This window comes from Amblyraja radiata, chromosome 2 (assembly GCF_010909765.2).
Source record: "Amblyraja radiata isolate CabotCenter1 chromosome 2, sAmbRad1.1.pri, whole genome shotgun sequence".
NCBI classification, from domain to species: domain Eukaryota; kingdom Metazoa; phylum Chordata; class Chondrichthyes; order Rajiformes; family Rajidae; genus Amblyraja; species Amblyraja radiata.
In genome coordinates, this window is record NC_045957.1 from 127,847,104 (window position 1) to 127,872,662 (window position 25,559).

The window sequence follows — 25,559 nt, forward strand, 5'->3', positions numbered from 1 at the left end:
TATAATTTTTGTTATTCAGATTCATTGGTGAGAGGAGAGTCGCTCCTGTATTACACGGAGAGCAGTCCTCTCTCTCCATTACAATCCAGTCCACCTGCTGGGCAGAGTTGTCCAGCAGGTGAATCATATTTTTAATATTTACTGCCCAATTATAGTACATAAAGTTAGGGAGCGCTAGACCACCCATCTCTTTTGGTTTACTAAGGTGTGCTCTTTGTATTCTGTGGGATTTATAATCCCATATAAAATTTGTAATGTCTGAGTCTAGTTTTTTGAAAAACTTTTTTGGAAGATATATAGGTATTGATTGAAATAAATATAGGATTTGTGGTAAAAAGATCATTTTTATAGCATTTATTCGACCTATTAAAGACATCGGGAGCTTTTTCCAGAATTTGATTAGATTATTTCGTTTCTTAAGTAAGGGGCTATAATTGGCATTAAACATAGCGTGATAGTTTCTAGTGATTTCAATTCCTAAATATTTAAATTTTTCTGTGGCTATTTTAAAGGGGAATTTCAAGAGATGTGTTGAGTCTTTCGGTTTTATCGACATAATTTCACTTTTGTTCCAATTTATTCTGTATCCTGAGAAGGATCCAAAGTCCTCAATTAGATTTAATATGTTTGGTATACTGATTTGGGGTTTTGTGATATACAGTAGTACATCATCTGCGTATAAGGATATTTTGTTATTTGAATATTTTGTATTATAACCGTAAATATCCGGGTGTGTTCTGATTTTTTCAGCTAACGGTTCAATTACCAGAGCAAATAACAGCGGTGATAATGAACATCCTTGTCTATTGCCCCTTGATAATTGGAATTTCGTAGATAGTATATTATTAGTTAATATTCTAGCCGTGGGTTTGTTATATAATAATTTTATCCATGCGATGAAGTTCTCTCCCATTTGAAATTTTTGCAATACTTTAATCATATAATCCCATACTACTTGATCAAACGCTTTTTCTGCGTCCAATGAAATGATAGATAACTCTTGTTCTTGAGGTTTGTGAGAGTGCATTATGTTAAGCAGACGTCTCAGGTTATTAAATGAATGTCTCTTAGGTATAAATCCCGTTTGATCCTCATTTATTAATTTACTAACATATTGACTTAGTCTTCTAGCTAGTGCTTTCGCTAATATTTTTTGATCCGTATTTAACAAAGCAATAGCTCTATATGAGCCTGGTTTTTCTATATCTTTATCTTTTTTAAGTATTAATGTGATCGTTAATTCTGCTAGTGTTTCAGGTAAGATTTGTTCTTTAAAAGCGTATGTATACATTTTCTGTAGACGTGGTGTAACTATGTCGTAAAAACATTTATAAAATTCATTACTGAATCTGTCTGGTCCTGGTGTTTTTCCATTCTTAAGTGTGTTTATTGTGTCTTCTATTTCCTTAGATGTAATTTGTGCTCCCAGTTCCTCTTGTTCCTTCAGTTCTAGTTTTGGAAGGTTACAATTGTCCAAAAATTCTGAAACTTTATTATTGTCTATTAGCGTTTTCGATGTGTATAAATTCTTGTAAAATTGAGCAAATCTTTTATTGATATCATTAGGTAGTGTTAATAATTCCTCCCTATCTGATTTAATCTTTAAAATTGCATGATCTTTTTCCCGTTTTTTAAGTTGGCGTGCCAAATGTTTATGGGGTTTATCCCCAAATTCGAAATGTTCTTGTTTTGTAATTTGGAATAATCTTATAACATTCTCTGACAATAATTTATTTTACTTAAATTTCAGTATTAAAATTTTATTATGTTTATCCATAGTTGGATCTTTAGCATTATCTATATCTAGTTGTCTGATTTGTTCTTCTAATTGTCTTTGTTCATTCTTATTCTTTTTGTTTTGAAAAGCTTGATACGAGATAATGACTCCTCTAATAAATGCTTTGAAGGATTCCCACAGTAAAGAGGGCGATATATCTGGTGTATCGTTTGTCTCAAAAAATAGGTCCATCTGTTTTTTTAGATATATACTCCCTTGTGTGTCTTTCAGAATTTGCGAGTTAAACCTCCAGAACGATTTGTTCGTAGGCATTCCTTCTAATTTGAAAACGAAAGTTAGCGGGCAGTGATCTGAAATCGTATCGGTGTGATATTTAGGGTTCATAGTATAAGGGATTAGTTTTGTATCCACTGGGAAGTAGTCTATACGTGAGTATGTTTTGTGTACCATTGAATAAAACGAGTATTCCCTTCCAGTCGGATTCGCGATCCTCCAGACGTCTGCTATATTTGTATTTTTTATATATGTATTTAAGAGTTCACTAGTTTTAGATTTCATATTACCTCTTTGTTTTTGCATCGATTTATCTAAGTACGGATCTAAAACACAGTTGAAGTCTCCTCCAATTATAACATTTTGGTAGTTAAATTCTGCGATTGTATTCAGGATTTTATTAAAAAATTGAGGATTATCAAAATTGGCCGCATTTATGTTTACCAAAGTGATTGGCGTAGCATGGATCTCTCCTGTAACTATAAGATATCTCCCTTCCTTATCTGATATAATGTTCTTTGATTTGAATGGTATTCCTTTGCTAATAATAATTGCGGTGCCTCTGGATTTCGAAGTATATGAGGAGTGAAATGTTTGGCCTATCCAATTCGCCCTCAATCTCATCTGATCTTGATGTTTAAGGTGCGTTTCTTGTAGAAAAGTAATGTCCGTGTTATATGATTTCAACTGAGCTAGTATTTTGCCCCTTTTAATTGGTTCATTAATACCCCTTATATTCCAGCTACACAGTGTGATTCCTCCCATTTTCTTTTGTTTATCATCTTGCATTTTCTCTGATTTTAATACCCTTATTTATTACGGTGCATCCATACCTCAGGACTCTGGATATTTGGGGGGCGTTTATATTACTAACTTCCTTGGTAGATCCCTTTTGCGATTGTCCTTGAAAAAAAAACACATAGTAGTGACATATTGTGATTTAAAAAAAAATTGAACAAGTAAAATTACAGGTACACAAAAATGCTGGAGAAACTCAGCGGGTGCAGCAGCATCTATGGAGCGAAGGAAATAGGCGACGTTTCAGGCCGAAACCATTCTTCAGACTGATGGGGGGTGAGGGGGAGAAGGAAGGAAAAAGGGAGCATGAGGAGCCCGAGGGCGGGGGGATGGGAGGAGACAGCTCGAGGGTTAAGGAAGGGGAGGAGACAGCAAGGGCTAGCAAAATTGGGAGAATTCAATGTTCATGCCAACCGCAAGCAACCCAGGCAGAATATGAGGTGCTGTTCCTCCAATTTCCAGTGTTGCTCACTCTGGCAATGGAGGAGACCCAGGACAGAGAGGTCGGATTGGGAATGGGAGGGGGAGTTGAAGTGCTGAGCCACCGGGAGTTCAGGTAGGTTATTGCGGACTGAGCGGAGGTGTTCGGTGAAACGATCGCCCAACCTTCGCTTAGTCTCCCCGATGTAAATCAGCTGACATCTAGAGCAGCGGATGCAGTAGATGAGGTTGGAGGAGATACAGGTGAACCTTTGTCGCACCTGGAATGACTGCTTGGGTCCTTGAATGGAGTCGAGGAGGGAGGTGAAGGGACAGGTGTTGCATTTCTTGCGGTTGCAACGGAAAGTGCCCGCGGAGGGGGTGGCACGGGAGGGAAGGGAAGAATTGACAAGGGAGTTGCGGAGGGAGCGGTCTTTGCGGAAGGCAGATTACAGTGTCTGGAGTATTCGACACTGTAGTGAGTGTCCCACCCGTCTGTGGGATTCAACATCTATTCGACTTCCGAAGTTGATGTTGTACAATTAGCTCCGCTCCCTTTATTACTCTAAACCTAGGAGGGCGGTACCATTTCAAAATCAGTTATATTTCACCCAATTACACTATATATATATATATATATATATATATATATCTATATATATATTTCATTCAGACTTATCAGATCTTGTGTTCAGCTACTGTGAAATGTATATATCTAACACTTTCATCTACTAATTATTTATAATTAGTTATACCTTTGATAATAGTAAGCTGTTAGCTGTAAGGGTTAACCAGAAACAGGCTCCTGGAATTATGCCAGGTGCCTGTGTCTCCTCCCTTCCCCACACGAACTACATAGCACTTAAACTTTCAGTATTATCTACTTTAATTCTAAAATTTGTTATTTATTATTTTTGTCTCCTCTATATACGAGCTAGTCAGTCTTTTTAGCACATTATTACATTTTGCCCATTATATAGTTCAGGTTAGTTTCCATTTATATTTCTATATTAGTATTGTTAATTATTGTTAATTCTCTATATTTTGTAAAGCTATTTTAAGATCTTAAACCGCCATTTGTCCTTGTGATGTTTTCCACATTCGGCTCTGCTGTTCGTCTCTGCGTTGCTTATCAGTCTTTCCTTCATTTTGAACAAAGAATGTCCTTGAGTTGAATTCCAAAGCGTCCAAAGGAGATAAGGTGTCTAGACCAGCGCACGTGGAAATGCTCTTCCATTTTAATCTTTTAGAGAATGGTGTTTCTTCCCTTATCTTCAGGTGTTCTCTGTGAAGTAATAAAAGGAAAGAAATTGTCCATATCGTCCCGCTGCCTTGATTAATCTTCTGTTTCTGCCACAATCTCTTGGGCATATTTATAAGATGCGTCCGAATTAGTGAAAGTTTTCTCTTTTCCCTTGAAAGTAATGCGCATCCTGGCCGGATAAAAAATGCCACATCTGACATCTTTAACTCCATGGAGAATCTGTCTTGTCTGTGCGAACTTTCTTCTCTTTTGCACGATCTCATAGGGATAATCCCGGAGGAGTTTGATAGAGTCGTTTCCAAAGGTCATCTTCACTCCGTATTTGATTTTTTCCATCAGCTCTTCAAGTGCTGAAATGTCCCGAAGTTTGACTATGATCTGTCGTGGGTGGGCTGGATCTGCTTGTGATCTTGGCTTAAATCTAGGTATTCGATGTGCCACTTCAATTTCCGGTTCCACAGGTAAATTGAGTACATGTTTGATTAAGTTGGCAGTGAACTCACGGGTGTTGTTTCCCTCTGCCCCTTCTGTTACTCCCAGTATTCATAAATTTTGGCGTCTTGAGCGAGCTTCGAGATCAAGACATTTATCTGAGACTTTTGCCAGTTGACTCTTGAGGCTGTCTAGTTCTAGCTTCATTCCCTGCATATCTTCAGCCATTTGATCAACAATTGTTTCCATGTCTTTCATTGCAGTTACATGTGAAGAAACAATTACATGCACAGCCTCAAACTTCTTCTTAGATTCTTCTTCCCCTTTATTAATTCTCCCCGTTAGCTCTTCTTGCACATCCTCAATTCGATTTTGTATAATGCCAATGCAGTCAATAACTTTTTGATTACCAGCATTGATGTTCGACATATTTTCCATCAATTTAACATTAATATTTTCCATCATTTTTCAGTTTCCAGCCTCAATATCCTTTCTCAGTTCTCTTACCGAGTTCTTTATCTCCTCCATTTCATTTTTCTCCTTAGTATCCATCTCAGTCTTGGCTCTTGTAGCCATTCCAGAATCCACTTCAGAGGTCTGTTCTTCAGGTTTCTGGGCTTTCAGCAGTTGTTTTGAGATTGTTCTCTGAGGGCTCTGAGCTGAAGACGTTTTTTTTCATTTAAAATCCTTTATCCTCCGTTTAAATCACAGCGCTTACTGATGATGTCATCAGCGCGACGTCCCGGGGCTCCGGTGAGTTTTTTGAATTGGTCCCGACCTCCAGACCCGATTTTAACGCGAAAAATCGCGATTTTACAGCAGCGGAGCTAAAAGTTTCGACTGCTAGTCCTGCATGGCGCCACCGGAAGTCAACCCCAAGACTTTTCACCAACATATTAAAACGGGCCTTGGCAATATTAGAAACAAAAACATATTGCCATGGCATATCTTGATGATATATCATTTGTGGGGGGAAAACCCTGGATCTAACTAAATCAGCAGTTTTAGCTACCAAACATAGGGTGAAACTCTGGGGTCATTTCCATCCAGATAAATCTAAGTTGACGGCATCCACAACTGGACTTTCTGGGATTTACAATTAACGTTATCTATATGTCTGTAACATTGCCAAAGAGTAAAGCAGACTTGGATAAACCTACAAAATAATTAATTACTAAAAACACTGGTGTTGGGTGCGTTTTATGGGCTAAAGGCCTACTGCTAACAATGCACCATCTGCATGTCCGCCTACGAATTGATAATATCACAGTGGTGGCATATATTAATCATATGGGAGAAAGGATCGATACCATGTGTCAATCTGGCCAGTATATTTGGCTATGGTGTGTTAACATACATATTTGACTATCAGCAAACTTACCTACCAGGTAAGCTCAATACTGAGCCACACACCAGGTCATGAAAATTCAATGACAGCATCGAATGGCTGTTGGACCACAAAAAAGTTGCTGATATTACCAAAAGAGGGACACCAGATATCGATCCATTTGCATCTAGACCCAATCACCAGTTACCAACATATGCCGCTTGTGAACCACACTTGGGGCAGCAGCAATGGACGTTACTCACTTAATGCGGAATAATTGTTTACAATGTTTTTCCCTCCTGCCTCATCAGTCGGATCCTAAGCAAAAACACATATGGACTCAACATCAAGTGTCTTGAAAGTACCTGATTGGCCTACACAGCCATGGATCCCTTTGGTCTCGGACATAGTCTCTGAACCATAGTCCGCCATGCTAGATCCGGGCTGGCGGACAGGACCATGAGCTTGATCACGGCAGCCTATCAAGAATCAACAAGGGCTGGTGTAGCGTATAATACAGCTACAACCACCAACGTCCTGGGAATTCCTATCCAGCCTTCATGTAGATGAAGGACTGAGCAGCAGTACTATAATTATGCAGGAGTGCCCTGTCAGCTTGCTGGTGGCAGGTGCAATGACAACTCTCCATGGGATCTCACCCTCTAGTTGTCAAACTTATGAGGATTATTTTCAACACCAACCCTCCTAGAGGGAAGTACTCCCAGATATGGGGCGTCAGTGTTGTACTTAAATTGCTAGGGGCACCAGCAATGTCCCTGTCCCTGGGGGGGGGGGGGGGGGGGGGGACTGACATTTAAAAACAGTATGCTGATAGTACTGGTCTCAGCTCTAGGGGTCCAGTTTCTACATAAACTGAGACTGGGATATATGATGGCATCATAACACCTGGCACCTGTACTAATCAAGAATCTATCTATCTCTGCTTTAAAAATATCCATTGACTAGGCCTCCACAGCCTTCTGTGGCAAAGAATGATTCAGATTCACCACCATCTGACTAAAGATTTTTTACCTCATCTCCTTCCTAAAGTAACATCCTTTAATTTTGAGGCTATGGCCTCTAGTCCTAGACTCTCCCACTAGTGATAACAACCTCTCCATATCCATTGTATCCAAGCCTTTCACTATTCTGTATGTTTCAATGAGGTTCCCCTCATTCTTGTAAACTCCAGTGAGTACAGACCCAGTGCCGACAAACGCTCATCACATATTAACCCACTCATTTCTCGGATCATTCTGAGGTAAACCTCCTCTCGATCCTTTCCAGAGCCAATACATCCTTCCTTAGATATGGTGCCCAAAATTGCTCACAATACTCCAAATGCAGCCTGACCAGCACCTTATACTCAGCATTATATCCTTGTTTTTGTATTCTAGTCCTCTTGAAATAAATGCTAGCATTGCGTTTGACTTCCTTTCTACCGATTCGACTTGGAAATTAACTTTTTGGGAATCCTGCAACAGCACTCTCAAGTCCCTTTGCACCTCCGATTTCTGGATTTTCTCCCATTTAGAAAATTGTCTACGCCATTATTCATACTACCAACATGCATGACTCCACACTTTGTTACGCTATATTCCCTCTGCCACTTCTCTGCCCACTCTCCCAACCTGTCCGCGCTTCTGCAGAGTCCCTACTTCCTCAACGCTATCTGCCCCTCGACCCATTTTTGTATAATCTGCAAACTTGGCCACAAAACTCCTCATCTCCTCCTCAATCCTCTCATCCAAATCATTAATATACAACGTGAAGAGTTGCAGCCCCAGCACCTACCCCTGCAGAACTCTACATTTCCTACATTCTACATTTCCTTATTATTGTCTGCTTTGATCTGTCATTTTCACAGCTTACCCTTTCCATATCTCTAGACTGCCTCTCCCCTGAGGAAGGGACTCCACCCAAAACGTCACCCATTCCTTCAATCCAGAGATGCTGCCTGTCCCGCTGAGTTACTCCAGCATTTTGTGTCTATCTTCAATAAATGAAACTAAACTAAACTAAACTAAACCCAGCAATGGAAGGGAGGTCCCACCAGTCTAAACAAGGACATATGATTAACAGCCACAATGTGAATGTCATGATGAAAGTCAATTTGAAATTTAGGCAGAAGCTTTAGAGGGCCGCTGCATAAAAGTCAGAAAATAGCAGTTGCCGCAGTTTCTCTAGTGCTGCTGATCTCCCACCAAAGTTTTAACAGTATCGTCTTAGGCCCCCTTCGGTTGGCTGACCATGGGTGTCTCCAGGGTGTTATTCCCTTTATGGAGGATGTCTGTGCGAGACTTTGTTTAACATGGGGAGACTGGTGCCCAGACAGCCACGCCACAGTCATTGACAGATTTGGGTCAGGATCCAGTGGCAAGGATTCAAAGACGACTGGCGTCCCTTTTCTGCTGCAGCCTTCATCCGCCTTCCCAGCCATTGTGACGCTCCACAAAGGTCAGCCATCATCCTCCGCCTGTTCCACCTTTGAGGTCTTGGTTGGATTGCTCTTTGTCAGGGACCTCCCCCTCGACCTTACCGCCATGGGTGGTCCTACCAGGAGCATAGCTCCAGACGGCATCGCTCTCAGGATCTCAGGCCCACACAAGCTTCTCCACCACGACAAGGTGACAATCCATGGAAAAGCATTTTCCTAACTAACAGTAGTTCAGAATAATACACACAGACATTCAAAACCTATATCTTTTCATTATTTTTCAGTTCAGTTCAGTTTAGTTAATTGTCACGTGTACTGAGGTACAGTGAAAAGCTTTTGTTGCGTGCTAACCAGTCAGCAGAAGGACAATACATGATGACAATCAATGCATTTGCAGTGTATATATACATGTTGAGGGATATATCATGATATTCACATACAAGTAGTGCATTTGCTATTGCTTTTATAGATTTTTCTGAGATTGTTCTACCAGTTTGCTCAAATATTTATTAACCTATACATTTACTTTCTCATATTTCTCTAGCCTCTGTTTTTGCAGCAGCCGTATGAGGAATATTCTTTATGTGGAAATTATCTGACCAAAAGAAACATGAAGGAGACTGAGAAAGGAAATTGCAATATACTAAGCACATTTTCTGGGTTTCAAAATGGATGAGACAAAGTCAAATGCATTAGCACAATATTTTGCACTGGATGTGTGCATGATAGCATATTGTCCTAGGCACTCAATAGGCAGCCACAACACTTGCATATGTCTTACAAGTGCTCACATTCCTTGCTGTCAATTCTTCACTTACCAGTGTCAGTTTTGAACAACCGCAATGTATAATCATAATGTCCCACTTGTCGATAAATGTCCTCAATCCTGTTAACTAATGTTTAATGTCAAATCATGTACAGAACCTACTGTGAGAAGTGAAGCATTTTCAACGCATTATAGGAGTCTCTCAAAGCAGGGCTGCATCACTTCATCTACCAATGGAGAAAAGGAACTCACAGCCATAAATTCTACTAACATGTGGAGAATATATTTTGGAGCAAAAGAATAAGACAGTTCCATAAGTAGCATTTCACCACAACAATGTAGGCTCCATGCTTTATGGAATATTTCCTTCCCTGTATATCCATGTGCCTATCTAAACGTTACTTAAATGCCACTGTCTTATCTCCCTCCACCATCACCCCTGGCAGCGCGTTCCAGGCACTCACCAACATCTGCCTTAAAACTTGCCCCGCACATCTCCTTTAAACTTTGCCCCTCCCCCCTTAAGCTGTGCCCTCTAGTCTTTGACCCTTTAACATATTCACCCTGGGAGAAAGGTTCCGAGTGTCTGGTTTAATTTAGTTTAGTGTAGATATTCAGCGCGGAAACAGGCTCTTCGGCCTACCGAGTAGGCACCGACCAGCAATCCCCACACTACCCTACACACACTAGGGAGGATTTACACTATACCAAGCCAATTAACCCACAAACCTGTACGTCTTTGGAATGTGGGCGGAAACTGAAGATCTCGGAGAAAACCCACGCGATCACGGGGAGAACATACAAACTCCGTACAGACAGCACCCGTAGTTGGGATCGAACCCGGGTCTCTGGCGCTGCGAGCGCTGTAAGGCAGCAACTCTACCGCCGCCCGAGGTCTACCATTGCCTCGTTTAATACTAAAATAAGATTTTCACAGTAACAAAGTAGGAAAAGATTAACAGTTACACTTTCTGTCTGACACATTTGCTTATATATTCATCCTTTCATTCGTCCTTTCATTGAAACGTTAATAAAGGGAAATGTGGTCCGCAGTTGTTTATCATTGATTTGCTGTGTGGAGAATGTGAATAGGGTGACTTGGTATTCCTGTTTGCCGACAGCAGCCTTACAACGAAGCTCGTTCAAGATGTGTTTTTAACTAGTGCTCTTATCATATATGAAGATCCAGAAATGATAAAGGAGACTGAATGTGTGTGGGGTATGATAATGTGTGTGGAGTATAATAATGTGTACCTGAAAGCATGGGCCAATTTATCAAAGAGATAATGCATTATTAAAGTTTACTAATAACAAAGGCATGATATTTGTACCCTGGGAGATTGCAACCGGAACAGTTCACACTTGCAAAAATCTCTAGAGATGAAAATGACTCCACTCTAAAGTCTTTTGCAAACAAAGGTAATTCCAAGTCTATTATTCATGATGTCGTTGCCTTAGTTTAACCTTTAAGCATAAATATCAATCTGCCTTCAACAGTAATAAGAAATTATTCAAACTCCCCGCGGGATCAACATTTAACCGTTATTTGAACAAATATATGAAAACAAAATCCAGGAAAAGATTAAATGTTTAAGAAGGAACTGCAGATGCTGGAAAATCGAAGGTCTTGAGTCTGAAGAAGGGTTTCGGCCCGAAACGTTGCCTATTTCCTTCGCTCCATAGATGCTGCTGCACCCGCTGAGTTTCTCCAGCATTTTTGTCTACCTTCCAGGAAAAGATTGTCGAAACCAAAGATCTCAGAGAAAACGCACGCGGGTCACGGAGAGAACGTACAAATTCCGTACAGACAGTACCGTAGGCGGGATCGAACTAGTCGGGACTCTGGCACTGTACGGTCTAACATGCTTCTAAAAATAACCTTGGTATTTTCTTCAAGCTTCCGTTGTTGGTAAACAAGATGCATGGGTCATGCAGGAAGATTTATCCAATGTGCCCACGTGTAATGGTGTTGTATCCGATAATACTAAGCGTACTGACCATAAAATGCAGATAGATATTAAAAAAGACCATAGCAATTAGAGAACAAAAAAGCATCAATTAGTGGTGTAATTTGAGCACAGTTTGAGTCATTTAGAAGATTCTTGGGAGCCTAACTATACATCAGTTTGAAAGCCATAGCACTCTTTATTTTATTTTGTGCAACAAATGCATCTTTTGCCATCCATTAAGAATTTAATAATGTATCATAATGCCTTCGATGTTGCTCTAATGTTCTGAGGCTGTCATATATATTAGGTCTCTGGCTCCCCCAAATGACAGGGGGGAGGAAAATTTACCGCAGCCTGATGAACGCAGTCAAAAATGGAATGGGAAAGGATTTCATTAGGCAATTAGAAGCTGAACTCTCATGGCAGTTGCAAATTCACTGTTATTAGAATCGTACCAGAGTTAAGGGCCTGTCCCACTTTCACGACCTAATTCACGACCTTTTTTACTCGTGGACATTTTTCATAAGGCTAGAAAAACGCCCCGACCTACTTGATGCCACGAGTACCTACGACTAGCATCACGACCTACCTAAGATCTACCTACGACCTCCTACGACTTCCTACGACCTCGTGACGACCATGCTGCGAGTATGAGTCAAGGGCAAACTCGGCAGAGGTCGTGAATTAGGTTGTGAAAGTAGGACAAGGGCTTTACAAGATGATGTTCAAAAATTTACGGGTGCATGCCAGAAGAGTCGGACAAAATTGTGTAGAAATCTTCTTGGTCACCAGTTTCTCTACATAGTGAGGGGCAACAAGTTATTCTCATTAATTTGCTAAGAATACAAATAGCACACGATGAAAGTAATAATATGATATAAAATACCACAAGAATTTAATGGGTCTTGTACAGTATGAAGTAAAGAAATAATGACACTCCACTGAGTCAAAATTGTTCTTCTCGCCTCTCATTATCATTTCCTAGACTTGCCCCACCCTGGTCATTCCTCCTTCTCCTTCAGGCAGAAGATACAGAAGCTTGAAAGTGCAAACTACCAGACTCGGGGACAGCATCTTCCCCTCTGTTATCAGACTTCTGAATGGTACTTCCTGATGGGTACAGTCCACTTCACCATTACCCCATTGTGGACAATGGACTTTGTCTATGGAGCAGATGTGCTTCAATGCTGAGAAGTATATTCTGGACTCTGTTTGTTCCCCTTTGCTCTACCTATTGCATTTGAGTTTGACTAGGTTGTATTGACGTATAGTATTATCTGATCTGCATGCAAAACAAAGCTTTTCACTGTACCTCATTACATATGACAATAATAAACCTATACCTAATATAATGCGAAGAAATGTATTAAAATTCTCTTGATGTTATTGACTCTAGTAGATCTGATTAAGCATGGTGTCTTTTGGTTGCATCGAAACAAAACTCACAAGAGAGGACTGTATCAAACAAATTGGCCCAGAAAGAAACTCTGGTCACCACCAGGTGGCACCAGCAATGGCTGCCTCGCCAACAGGCTGTCTGTCCTTTCCTTCTTTGTGTTTAAATAGTATGTTCAATGTATGTTTTTAGTGTTCTTTGGCTTGTTTATGTGGCGGGTGGGGGTGGGGGGGGATTGGGGGAAACAATTTTTAGTCTCTTACCTCAACGGAGATGCAATTTTTCCATATCGTATCTCCGTCCGCACTGCGGCCTAACATCGAGGAGTTGATGGCCTTTGCTGGAGACCGATTTCGAGAGCTCCACCGTGGGGAGCCTACGGAACTTTAGCATCCCGGAGCCCGCGATCCCTTTGCCATGGATTGACCTCGGCGCTCCAACTGTGGGTGCTTGTGGACTTAACATCACTGAGCCCGCGGTCTCTGGTCACAAACTAACATCGGGAACTCCAAGCCGCGGGAGTTTCGACCGCCTCGACGTGGGAGTTTCGATCACCCCCAACGCGGGGGTTTCGACCGCCTGCTGCGGGAGCTTTGATCGTCCTGACGGATGGATCGACTGCCCCGACCACGGGAAAAATAAAGAGGAAGAAGCCTGGACTTTTTAACCTTCCATCACAGTGAGGAATGTGGGGAATCCACTGTGGTGGATGTTTATGTTAACTTTTATGTATTTGTTGCTTTTGATTTGTATGGCTGTATGGTAATTCGCTTATCACTGTACCTTAATTGGTACATGTGACAATAAAAGACCTTTGAAACCTTTGACAAGTCTATGATCTTTGTCGTTGCCATATTAATCCCAATTTCTGATTGAAATTAAGTTGATCAGCTCTTGAGAATGTGCTGCAGTGTGATTTTGTTTTGTTTATGTTTGTGTTGTTGGGGAATTCCATGTTTCTGATTTTGTGGATGAGTTGTGTGCAGAATCCCTGTGCAATAATGTATTTAAATAGACTACTTAACAGTTTAAAAAATAAGTGTATACATAGCTAGTCATTTACAACATCACCATTGTATTAACAACAAAGGAGCAACGAGCAAGGGGAGCCTGTCATTTATGGATGTCGAATCTGTGGACAATTTAGGTGTCTGAACAAAAAAAATCTCTTGCTTCCCGGTGTTAAAGTCTGCCGGACTCGAAGTGTAGAATAATTCAAAGAGTCAAAGTCTCAGTGAAAAAGTATTTACTAAGTCACCCGGGTGAAATTAGAATTCAGCCAGCTGTGTGCACCAGTGCCCACACAGAAGACTGGCGCTGTTCAAACTGGCGATACAGAGAAAATACAAGCATCTTTATACTGATAAAATGGCCTTAGCCACATGGTTAGTAGTCATAAATGAACAAAGGAACTCAGTTAAACACAATGAAGCCCCTTAACTATATTGGGGAGATATGGGAGTGAAGGGGGAGAGAGAGCAGCTGCACAGGCAAGAAGAACTCTATTGTATACATTACAACTCCCATACATGATGCTGGTGTCGCAATGGAATGCTTGAAGGCCGGGAACGGCCCTTATCTAAGTTCCCGCTAGAACAACGAAGGTCGCTTTTACAGGCTTCTGCAGATTTCTTTAGAAGCCAATTTTAAATACTACCAACATTCTGCTCACAAAATGGCATGTTGTAGCGAAAGCAACTAAAATAAGCTAAATATGATGGAGGCAACCGCACTAACTCTTACACTGGGGTACTGTCATGGGTACAATGTTTGAGTATCTGCCATCCGAGCAGAGGCTCCAGCTACATCCGAGCAGAGGCTCCAGCTACATCCGAGCCTGTGCTGACACACACTTGGACTTTTGAAGTGGATTAGCTTTATCTTGTCTGACCTGGAAGGGTGAAAAGGGCATGAGGAGATGGTACTGGATAGGGCTTCAATAATCAGCCTGATAGCTTGATGAACGGGACAAGTTTCCAGCATCCGCTTCTTTGCACTGGAATACCCAAACTGAGAGAGCTTGAAGGCAGCAAATAAACAGAAAATATTTTGAACTTAAAATCTATTAAGATTCAAAACTGTTATTAGTTTTAACATTAACAGGCAAAGCATACGGCTGAGGATATTTTTTATATAACCATATAACCATATAACAATTGCAGCACGGAAACAGGCCATCTCGGCCCTACAAGTCCATGCCGAACAATTATTTTCCCTTAGTCCCACCTGCCTGCACTCATACCATAACCCTCCATTCCCTTCTCATCCATATGCCTATCCAATTTATTTTTAAATGATACCAACGAACCTGCCTCCACCACTTCCACTGGAAGCTCATTCCACACCGCTACCACTCTCTGAGTAAAGAAGTTCCCCCTCATGTTACCCCTAAACTTCTGTCCCTTAATTCTGAAGTCATGTCCTCTTGTTTGAATCTTCCCTATTCTCAAAGGGAAAAGCTTGTCCACGTCAACTCTGTCTATCCCTCTCATCATTTTAAAGACCTCTATCAAGTCCCCCCTTAACCTTCTGCACTCCAGAGAATAAAGACCTAACTTATTCAACCTTTCTCTGTAACTTAGTTGCAGAAACCCAGGCAACATTCTAGTAAATCTCCTCTGTACTCTCTCTATTTTGTTGACATCCTTCCTATAATTGGGCGACCAAAATCGTACACCATACTCCAGATTTGGTCTCACCAATGCCTTGTACAATTTTAACATTACATCCCAGCTTCTATACTCAATGCTCTGATTTATAAAGGCTAGCATACCAAAAGCTTTCTTTACCACCCTGTCTATATGAGATTCCACCTTCAAGGAACTATGCACGGTTATTCCCAGATCCCTCTATTCAACTGCATTCTTCAATTCCCTACCATTTACCATGTACGTCCTATTTTGATTTGTCCTGCCAAGGTGTAGCACCTCACATTTATCAGCATTAAACTCCATCTGCCATCTTTCAGCCCATTCTTCCAAATGGCCTAAATCACTCTGTAGACTTTGGAAATCCTCTTCATTATCCACAACACCCCCTATCTTGGTATCATCTGCATACTTACTAATCCAATTTACCACACCTTCATCCAGATCATTGATGTACATGACAAACAACAAAGGATCCAACACAGATCCCTGAGGCACCCCACTAGTCACCTGCCTCCAACCCGACAAACAGCCATCCACCATTATCCTCTGGCGTCTCCCACTCAGCCACTGTTGAATCCATCTTGCTACTCCTGCATTTATACCCAACAGTTGAACCTTCTTAACCAACCTTCCATGAGGAACCTTGTCAAAGGCCTTACTGAAGTCCATATAGACAACATCCACTGCTTTACCCTCGTCAATTTCCCTAGTAACCTCTTCAAAAAATTCAAGAAGATTAGTCAAACATGACCTTCCAGGCACAAATCCATGTTGACTGTTCCTAATCAGACCCTGTTTATCCAGATGCTTATATATATTATCTATAATATATGGAAACATAAACAAAAATGTATAGTGTAGGAAGGAACTGCAGATGCTGGTTTACACCGGAGATGGACACAAAATCTATTGTATGCAAATGTGAAAAATGCATACAAATGTACTGCACTGCCCCCTCTTGGTCGATCAGACCACGACATGCTACATCTCTCTCCCTCCTACACACCAGCTGCCAAGAGGCTGCCTGTCACCACCAGAACATCAAGAGACTGGTATCCTGAGGCAGATGAAGCCCTGAGGTGCTGTTTTGAGACAACAGATTGGGATGTGTTCTGTGAGGAGTATGGGGAAGACATTGACGGCCTAACAGAATGCATTACCCATTACATCAATTTCTGTTATGATGACATCATGCCATCCAGGGTAATTCGTTGCTACCCTAATAACAAACCTTGGATTACCAGCAGCCTGAAGGCCTTACTAAATGAGAAGAAAAAGGCTTTCAGGGAGGGCGACAGGAATAAAATCAAAGAACTTCAAAAGGAACTGAAGGTGAGGATTAAGGAGGGGAAAGAAGCCTATAGGCTCAAACTAGAACGACAGCTGCAGCAAGATGGAGTGAAGCAGGTATGGGCTGGAATGTGGAAGATCACTGGCATGAAGCAGAAGGGCGGTACACTGCCTGATGGTGAACAGAGTCTGGCTGATGATCTGAACAGATTTTTCAACAGATTTGACTGCCCCACACCACCCCAGCCTCCCCCACCTGGTCTGCTGACCATTGCTGCTTCCTCTCCACCTCCCCTCCCTCTCTCCAACACTCCTGAGATGTCACCTGTACGGAGTCCCCTCTTTCCACCTCCCACTCCACCAGCAGCCCCACCTATGACTCTTCATACTGCTCAGGTCAAGATGATGCTGGACAGACTGAAGCCAGGGAAGGCAGTGGGGCCCGATGACACCAGCCCAAGGCTACTGAAGACCTGCTCTTCAGAGCTGTGTGGTATCCTAACACACCTGTTCAACCTGAGCTTGCGTCTACAGAGGGTCCCAAGGCTGTGGAAAACATCTTGCCTGGTACCTGTCCCAAAGAAGACCCATCCCACTCACCACAATGACTACAGACCAGTAGCGCTCACCTCACATATTATGAAGACATTTGAGAGACTTGTCCTCTCCTACATCAGGACTAGTGTGTCAACTCAAATGGATCCTTTACAGTTTGCATATCAGCCTAACATCAGTGTCGATGATGCCCTCATTTACATGCTGCAGAGGACACTACTGATGCATCTGTAAGGATTACATTTTTTGACTTCTCAAGTGCCTTTAACACAATTCAGCCCCGACTGCTAGGGGAGAAGCTGGAGAAGATGAAAGTGGATCCATCACTGGTACTGTGGTGTTTGAATTACCTTTTCCTCAGACCACAGTACGTGCGCCTACAGAACAATGTCTCAAGCACCATCTTGAGCAGCACAGGGGCTCCACAAGGAACTGTGCTGGCTCCATTCCTGTTTACCATCTACACAGCGGATCTCCAATATAACACCAACAGCTGCTTTTTGCAGAAATTTTCGGATGACACAGCTGTTGTCGGCCTCATCAAAGGGGGCAATGAGGAGGAGTATAGATACAATAAACAACTTTGTGGAGTGGAGTGCACACAATAACCTCCATCTTAACACCACAAAAACCAAGGAGATAGTTGTGGACTTCAGGAGGGGGAGGAGGAGGACTCAAGCAACACCAATCACCATTAAGGGCACTGAGGTGGAGGTGGTCGCTAACCACAGGTACCTTGGTGTGCAGCTTGACAGTGAGCTGAACTGGAAGTGTCATATGGAGGCGGTGTACAGGAAGGGACAAAGCCGACTGTATTTTTTAAGGAGGCTAAGGTCATTTAACATCTGCCAACCCCTGCTGTGCAGTGTCTACCATTCAGTGGTGGCCAGTGCTCTGCTTTTTGCTGTGGCCTGTTGGGGAGATGGCGCCCACATAGCGGACAAAAACAGACTGGACAAGCTGATCAGGAAGGCCGGCTCAGTCGTCGGGGCTGAGCAACAAACGGTCCAGCAGGTGGCAGAGGCCAGAACTCTGAACAAACTGGGTTCAATAATGACAAACCCCACTCACCCACTCCATGCCCTGAAGGTGATCAAGAGCAGCATCTTCAGTCAGAGACTGATTGCACCAATGTGCAAAACTGAGAGACATAGGAAGTCTTGTTTACCAGCTGCTATAAGGTTATATAATGCGCATAAATAACTGCACTTTTTTTTCATTCATTGTATTTTAACTTGTATTTTAACTTGTATTTTAACTTGTTAAGTATGGAAGCTATTTGAGGAAATGTGTGGTGTTATGTCTGTCTTGAAGCTGTCGTGGCACTGTAATTTCCTGTAAAGGATTATTAAAGGTATAATCAATAGGTATAATCAATCAAATGCCGGAGTAATTCAGCGGGACAGGCAGCATATCTAGAGAGAAGGAATGGGTTATGTTTTGGGTCGAGACCCTTCTTCAAAACCATATTGCTCCATTGGTTACCGAACTGGTCTTCAAAATATTAGTACCACTATGAACCGCATACAATTCCTTTGAAAATAAAACTGAACTCCTGCCCGTTTTACATTTGTATTTCTACTTTTTATTCAAGCAGATTCTGATATATTCAATAAATAATTTATTGTTTTCTGTCATGAAACGTTATGTTTCAAATTTCCTATTACACTCTCTGTGTTAACATGAACACAAAGCTGGTAGTAAGCTCAGACGCACTTTACAATCTGTGAAATAGTTCCAGAACTAGCAAATTAATTGGGACTCAAAGGTTTAAAAATATATGAACATTGGGACCGCACCGTACACCAGCACACCAGGGACTGTGTATGATTTACAAAAGTCAATTCATCTACAAAGCTGTACGTCTTGTGTGGGAGGAAACCGGAGCACCCGGAGAAAACCCACAGGGTTAAGGGGCTGTCCCACTTGGGCAACCTAATCCGCGAGTTCTGGCGAGTTTGCCCTCGACTCATACTCGCAGCATGGTCGACACGAGGTTGTAGGAGGTCTTCGTAACTCTCCTTCATGCTCGAGAGTGGTCTCCGTGTACTCGAGGCCTCAGCTAGGTTGCGGCGTTTTATTCAATATGTTAAAAAATGCCCGCGAGTTATATAAAGGTCGCCATGGAAAAAATCGATACTATTTTTACTCGTAGATTTAGTCATAGTAGGTCATAGTAGGTCGGCATGTTAGTCATAGGTAATCGATGGTAGTCTAAGGTAGTCGAAGGTAGTCATAGATAGTCTTCATCATAGTCGAAGGGAGGTCGAATGTGATTGAAGGAGGTCGGCTTCACTCTCCACTATTCGGTGTCAAATTTTCCCAAAGTTAGTCGTAGCTTGTCGAAGCTAGTCTTCAACATAGTCGAAGGAGGTCTTCTACATATGGAAGGAGGTCTTCAACATGTCATTTTTTCAAACTCTTCTAAACTCGCCAATTAGGTCGCCCAAGTGGAACAGTCCCTTTACAGGAAGAACATACAAACTCTGTACTGACAGCATCTATAGTCAGGAACGCACTCGGGTCTCTGCCACTGTGGCAGCGACTCTAACTCTGTGCCACCATTCCATCCAAGTACTTTAAATTGTTTTTCATTTTTGTTCATTTAATTGTTTTTCTTGCCTTCCAGTGCAGTCAAATGCTCAGTTTACTTTATAAACCATAATCATTAGCCAAGTGTGTTTTACAACATACGAGGAATTTGATTTGCCATATAGACATACCAATAAAAAGCAACAAAACACACAAAATACATTTTAACATAAACATCCACCACAGTGACTCCTCCACATTCCTCACTGTGATGGAAGGCGAAAAAAAAAGTTCAATCTCTTCCCTTCTTTGTTCTCCGGGGCCTCGAGCCTTCCGTTGACTGGACGATCTTGGCTCCTGTAGCCGGCGGTCAGGCCCTTCGCGTCGTGGCGTCAAGCTCCCGCATCGGGGGATCACGGCTCCTCCGCGCCGGGCGATCGGACCCCGGGTCGGGGCTAGTCTAACCTTCTGTCACTTGGTGCTTCCCATGTCCTCCTTCCCCCCACCCCCCCCCCCCACATAAAAACAAACCAGAGAACATTAACACATACTTTTAAGACACACTAACAATAACAAAAAATACGAAAAGACAGAAACCGTTGGTGAGGCTGCCATCGGCGGCGGATTTACATTTACTGTTTAAATTTTTTTTTTTTTAATTGAATGCTTTGAGCTTTTTCAACTGTTAAATGTTTTTGAATATCTGCTTAGAGATGACTACCAACAGCTAACGCGACCATTCCCCATTTTATTTGTCTTTCCTGCACCAGGAGCTGCACCAGGATATCTGCTGGCTCGCAATAACACCCTCTCAGCCTCTCCACCTCACCATGGCTGCCCCAGAATGGATCGATCCCTCAATGTTGACGAGGTTCTCCGGGGGTACAGCGGTCCTCTTGTGATAGAAAGGTGGCCAAGTTTGGCGTCTGCAGCTTGGCCAACTCGAGCAAATGTGACATCCACAAACTGGCTCAAAGTATTTTATCCCCTCCACGTTTCATGCTTGCATTCCATTCCACATCAAAATAGAATGAAGAGCAGCTGATGGAATTGAACCTAAGGGGCCCTCTCTGTCATATGTAAAGTACAGATACAGCAGTTATCTTTTCCAGGAGCAATGAAGCAGCTGCTCTATTTTTAACTCATTTCCCACTGGCCTCCCTGGTTCGTTTTTTGGTTTGAATAGTCGACCCATATGAGAGCCCTAATTTATATTATTTAGCATCACATATTTGCATCATATTATCATTGAAAATATCAGTATAGTTTAAATCTACTCCTGTTATTTTCCGTAATAAGCATTCAGTGCTTGCTGTGAACATTTTTGAATATTTTGATGGAAAACTATGGTATAATGAACAACCATTATGCAATTTATTTCATCAGTAATTTATCTTAATATAATTTTAGTTGCTCATACCACCACATATTCATATTCCATTTTTACATCATGATAATTGGTCAGATTATATATATGATTTTAACCTGCACATTAAGTAAAATAGAAACATAATTGTCAAGTAGAAACCAGGACCAAATTATTGATTCAAGAGAAACAACTCAATACAGAATTGATTATTTTTGGAACATTGTAAGCCGGCTCTGAGCTGACTTTGTTCCAAAATTCTCTCCTTAACTATGGCTTGATAACTGCAAAAAAACTTATACTCAAATTATACGCACCCACCCCAACGCTTAAAATGTCGATTTCAAGCATGTCTGAAACGTAACACCTCGAAGATATGAGATTCGTCCAAGCAGGTAAAGCAGACCAATTCGTAAAGATTTGGTCTCCTTTTATCGACTTTTTACAAACATAACCCTGCAACATAACCCTGGAAATTAACTATTTCAGAACTAGGTGAGGGGTGGGGAAAGATATGAATCAGCTATATCCCTTTTCCCTTTTTTTTTTTTCTGTTTTGTTTTCTTATTATTTTATTTTGTTTTATTTTATTTTATTTTTTTCAGTTTTTTCTCGGTTTTTTTCCTCTCTCTTTATATCTTTACGGGTTCTTTCTATCTATTCTTACACGAACTATCAATATCACTACTTTACTTAACTTTCTCTTTCCTTCTCTTTTTTGCTTCTGTTACTTTTCTATTAATAAATTAAAAACAACAAGTTGTACACGAAATGTATTATGTTATACATGGTTTATACTACTGTACATTGCTTCTAATAAAAATATTTATTAAAAAAAAGAGAGAGAACCAATTCAAGATATAGGTAACTGGCTGGAATTTCCGTTACATGAACGTGGAACAGTACAACAGAGGAACTTCGGCCCACAATGGCTGTGCTGAAAATAATGCCAAGTTAAACTAACTTCCTCTGCCTGTACGTGATCCTTATCCCTCCATTCATTGCAAATCCATATCCTTTGCAAACGCCTCTTAAATGCCACTGTCCTATCTGCCTGCACCACCACTCCTGACAGTGCATTCCAAGCACCCACTACTCTCTGTACATCACCTTTGAACTTTGCCCCTCTCACCTTAAGATTATGCCCTGTAGTCTGGATAAAAGATTCTGACTGTTTTACATGTCATAATCTTATACGCTTCTATTGGGTCTCCTCCCAGCCTCCGATGCTCCAAAATAAACATTCCACGTATGTCCAACCTCTCCTTGTAGCCAATACCTACTAATCCAGGCAACTCAATATAATGACAGATTAAATAGTCAAGGGTCATACTTAAGCATTGTTTCAAATCAACCTGCATTGTGAATAAATAGAAAGGTTAGAGAAAAGACTACAAAATATGTCAGACAGTAGAAAATACCTAGCAGAATAGTCAATGTCAACGGAGAAAGACAATCTGAGTTGATATTAAGGTAGAACTGTCCACCTGTGATATGGGTATTAACTAAAGGGAGAGGTTTCACAAACTTGGATTGTTTTCTCTCGAACGCCAGATGTTGAAGGGAAACTAACAGAAGCATGCACAATTATGAGAGGCATATTTAGGTTCAGAACCTTTTTTCTAGGGTGGAAATGTCAAAGTCTAGAGACCATAGTTCTAAGGTGCACAAAAATGCTGGAGAAACTCAGCGGGTGCAGCAGCTTCTATGGAGCGAAGGAAATAAGCAACGTTTCGGGCCGAAACCCTTCTTCAGACTCTGAATGTACCTTGATTTTCCAGCATCTGCAGTTCCTTCTTAAACACATAGTTCTAAGGTGAAAGGGGCAAAACTTAATGGAGATGTGTCGGCCAATTTTTTATACATAGAAGGTGCTGGGTGCCTGGAACGTGATGCTGGAGATAGTGGTGGAGCCAGATACAACAGTGGTGTTTCAAAGATTTTTAGAAAGGCACACGGATATACTGGGAATGGAGGAGTATGAATTGTATGTAGGTTCATGAGATTAGTTTTGTCTTAGTATTATGTTGTGCCAAAGGGCCTGTTCCTGTGCTGTACTTTTCTATGTTCCATATTCTATGATGAAAAATATGAGAGGTCAGAAGAATTAAGAAAGGTGCACAATGCAAAAAATATTTACCTGAAAACCCCAATTGAACTGATAATAGTGCCTAATCTTGATAAAATAAAATAACTTCTTACTATAATATTGTAAAATTGCAATGAATGAAAGGAGTTAAATATGTTTCTCATTTATTTACAAAATTGTCACTCAAAACCACAATCACCTTCAGATTCAGATTCAGATCAGATTCAGATTCAGATTCAATTTTAATTGTCATTGTCAGTGTACAATACAGAGACAACGAAATGCATTTAGCATCTCCCTGGAAGAGCGACATAGCAAATGATTTGAATAAATAATAATAAGTGGGGGGGGGGGGGGGTGATTGGCAGTCACCGAGGTACGTTGTTGAGTAGAGTGACAGCCGCCGGGAAGAAGCTGTTCCTGGACCTGCTGGTCCGGCAACGGAGAGACCTGTAGCGCCTCCCGGATGGTAGGAGGGTAAACAGTCCATGGTTGGGGTGAGAGCAGTCCTTGGCGATGCTGAGCGCCCTCCGCAGACAACGCTTGCTTTGGACAGACTCAATGGAGGGGAGCGAGGAACCGGTGATGCGTTGGGCAATTTTCACCACCGCAATGCCTTCCGGTCGGAGACAGAGCAGTTGCCATACCATACTGTGATGCAGTTGGCAAGGATGCTCTCGATTTCAGAGCAATGAGTTAGAAATTTGACCTCCAAAATTGTTATCCAATTGAATATATGAAATGTATTGCGTTCAAAGAATAGCTGTGCAAAGGGAAGTAGTTACATTCAGGATCACTTTCATATTGCAAGTGCCAGAGGGATCTTTAAAACTTTACATCTTGATGATTCAAAGTGTGCTTTATAAATGGTGGATATATTTAAGATAAATCAAAATATCATGTTTGAAAAGGTAAATGGTTGAATATTTCTTCCGCTACATAGTCGGTAAATGGAGTTGAGTGCAAATCAATCATGGTTTGATTGAAGGAAGAATATGCTCAGGGTTGAAGAGTTGACTTCAGTTTCAAATCAGTAAATCAAAGAACAGACAGAGAAAAAGTATTATCACTCAGACAAACTACTTATCACTTATCGTTATTGAGGGAGAGCTTTAATATATTTGGATATTCAAAATGAAGAAGTTAAATAAAGGGGAGGAGAAACGGGATTAGACAGAGTGAGTTAAACAGACAGCCCAGCCACTGAAATATAGCTGGAAATTCTTTGGTTCCAAAAGATTTTACTGTTTCACTGGGACCAGTAAAATGTGAACTTTAAATGAAATGTTGTTTATTTTAATTGTGGGCATAGATTATACATTTAACAATGGACTATGCCACCAATTATGTATTATCTGTCCCTGTACCTACTGTGACACACACCTGCTACAAAAGGGAAGTTGTTTTAAAATTACCAGAAACATTAGTTATCTTCTGGGCCTCTATGGTAGCTGCCTGTTGATCTTCTTTAAAAGTCCCAAGATTAGGGTGAATTGCTCAGTTTTGGGAAGCAAAAATGTATCAAGGTTAAGTGAGTGAAACAAAGGAAAACAAATATCTTAATAATCTTAATAATCCCCGTCTACAGATACTCTCCTCCGCCTAGCGGAGCTGGTCCTTACCCTTAATGACTATTCGGTTGACTCCTCCCATTTCCTCCAAATACAAGGTGTAGCTATGGGCACGCACATGGGCCCCAGCTACGCCTGCCTCGTTGTAGGGCACGTCGAACGGGAAGTGTCGGAAATGGTCCAGGTGTATTTGAGTGCCAGATGGAAGTTAGTGGTGAAGCGGATGAAGTCAGTGAGTTGTGTGTGGGTGCAGGAGGTAGCACCAATGCAATCGTCGATGTAGCGGAGGTAGAGGTCGGGGATGGGGCCCGGGTACGTCTCGAACAAAGATTGTTCGACGTACCCTACAAAGAAGCAGGCATAGCTGGGGCACATGTGCGTGCCCATAGCTACGCCTTGTATTTGGAGGAAATGGGAGGAGTCAAACGAAAAGTTATTAAAGGAAATACATCGAAGTCCCTCACCCTGAGCACAGGATCCCCCCAGGGTTGCGTCCTCAGCCCCCTACTTTACTCCCTGTACACACATGACTGTGTGGCTAGGTTCAGCTCCAACTCGATAATCAAGTTTGCTGATGACACTGTGGTGGTGGGCCTGATCTCAGACAATGATGAGAAGGCCTGATCTGGCACTCTGGTGTCAGGACAACAGCCTCCTCTTGAACATCAAAAAAACTAAGGAGCTGATCGTGGACTTTAGGAGGGC

At 41.6% G+C, this 25,559-nt stretch overlaps 1 long non-coding RNA gene across 2 annotated transcripts; it reads right to left on the reverse strand.

The window, feature by feature from the left end:
• Nucleotides 1-211: 211 nt before the first annotated feature.
• LOC116984672 lies at nt 212-22,170 on the reverse strand. Of its 2 annotated transcripts, XR_004415100.1 has the most exons (4): nt 22,159-22,170; nt 8,144-8,245; nt 7,345-7,351; nt 212-221 (listed from the first exon to the last, which is right to left on the reverse strand). It is a non-coding gene; the product is annotated as an uncharacterized LOC116984672 (long non-coding RNA). The 2 variants fall into 2 exon arrangements; XR_004415099.1 differs by lacking the exons at nt 212-221; nt 7,345-7,351 and having other exon boundaries at nt 8,126-8,245.
• Nucleotides 22,171-25,559: the final 3,389 nt, after the last annotated feature.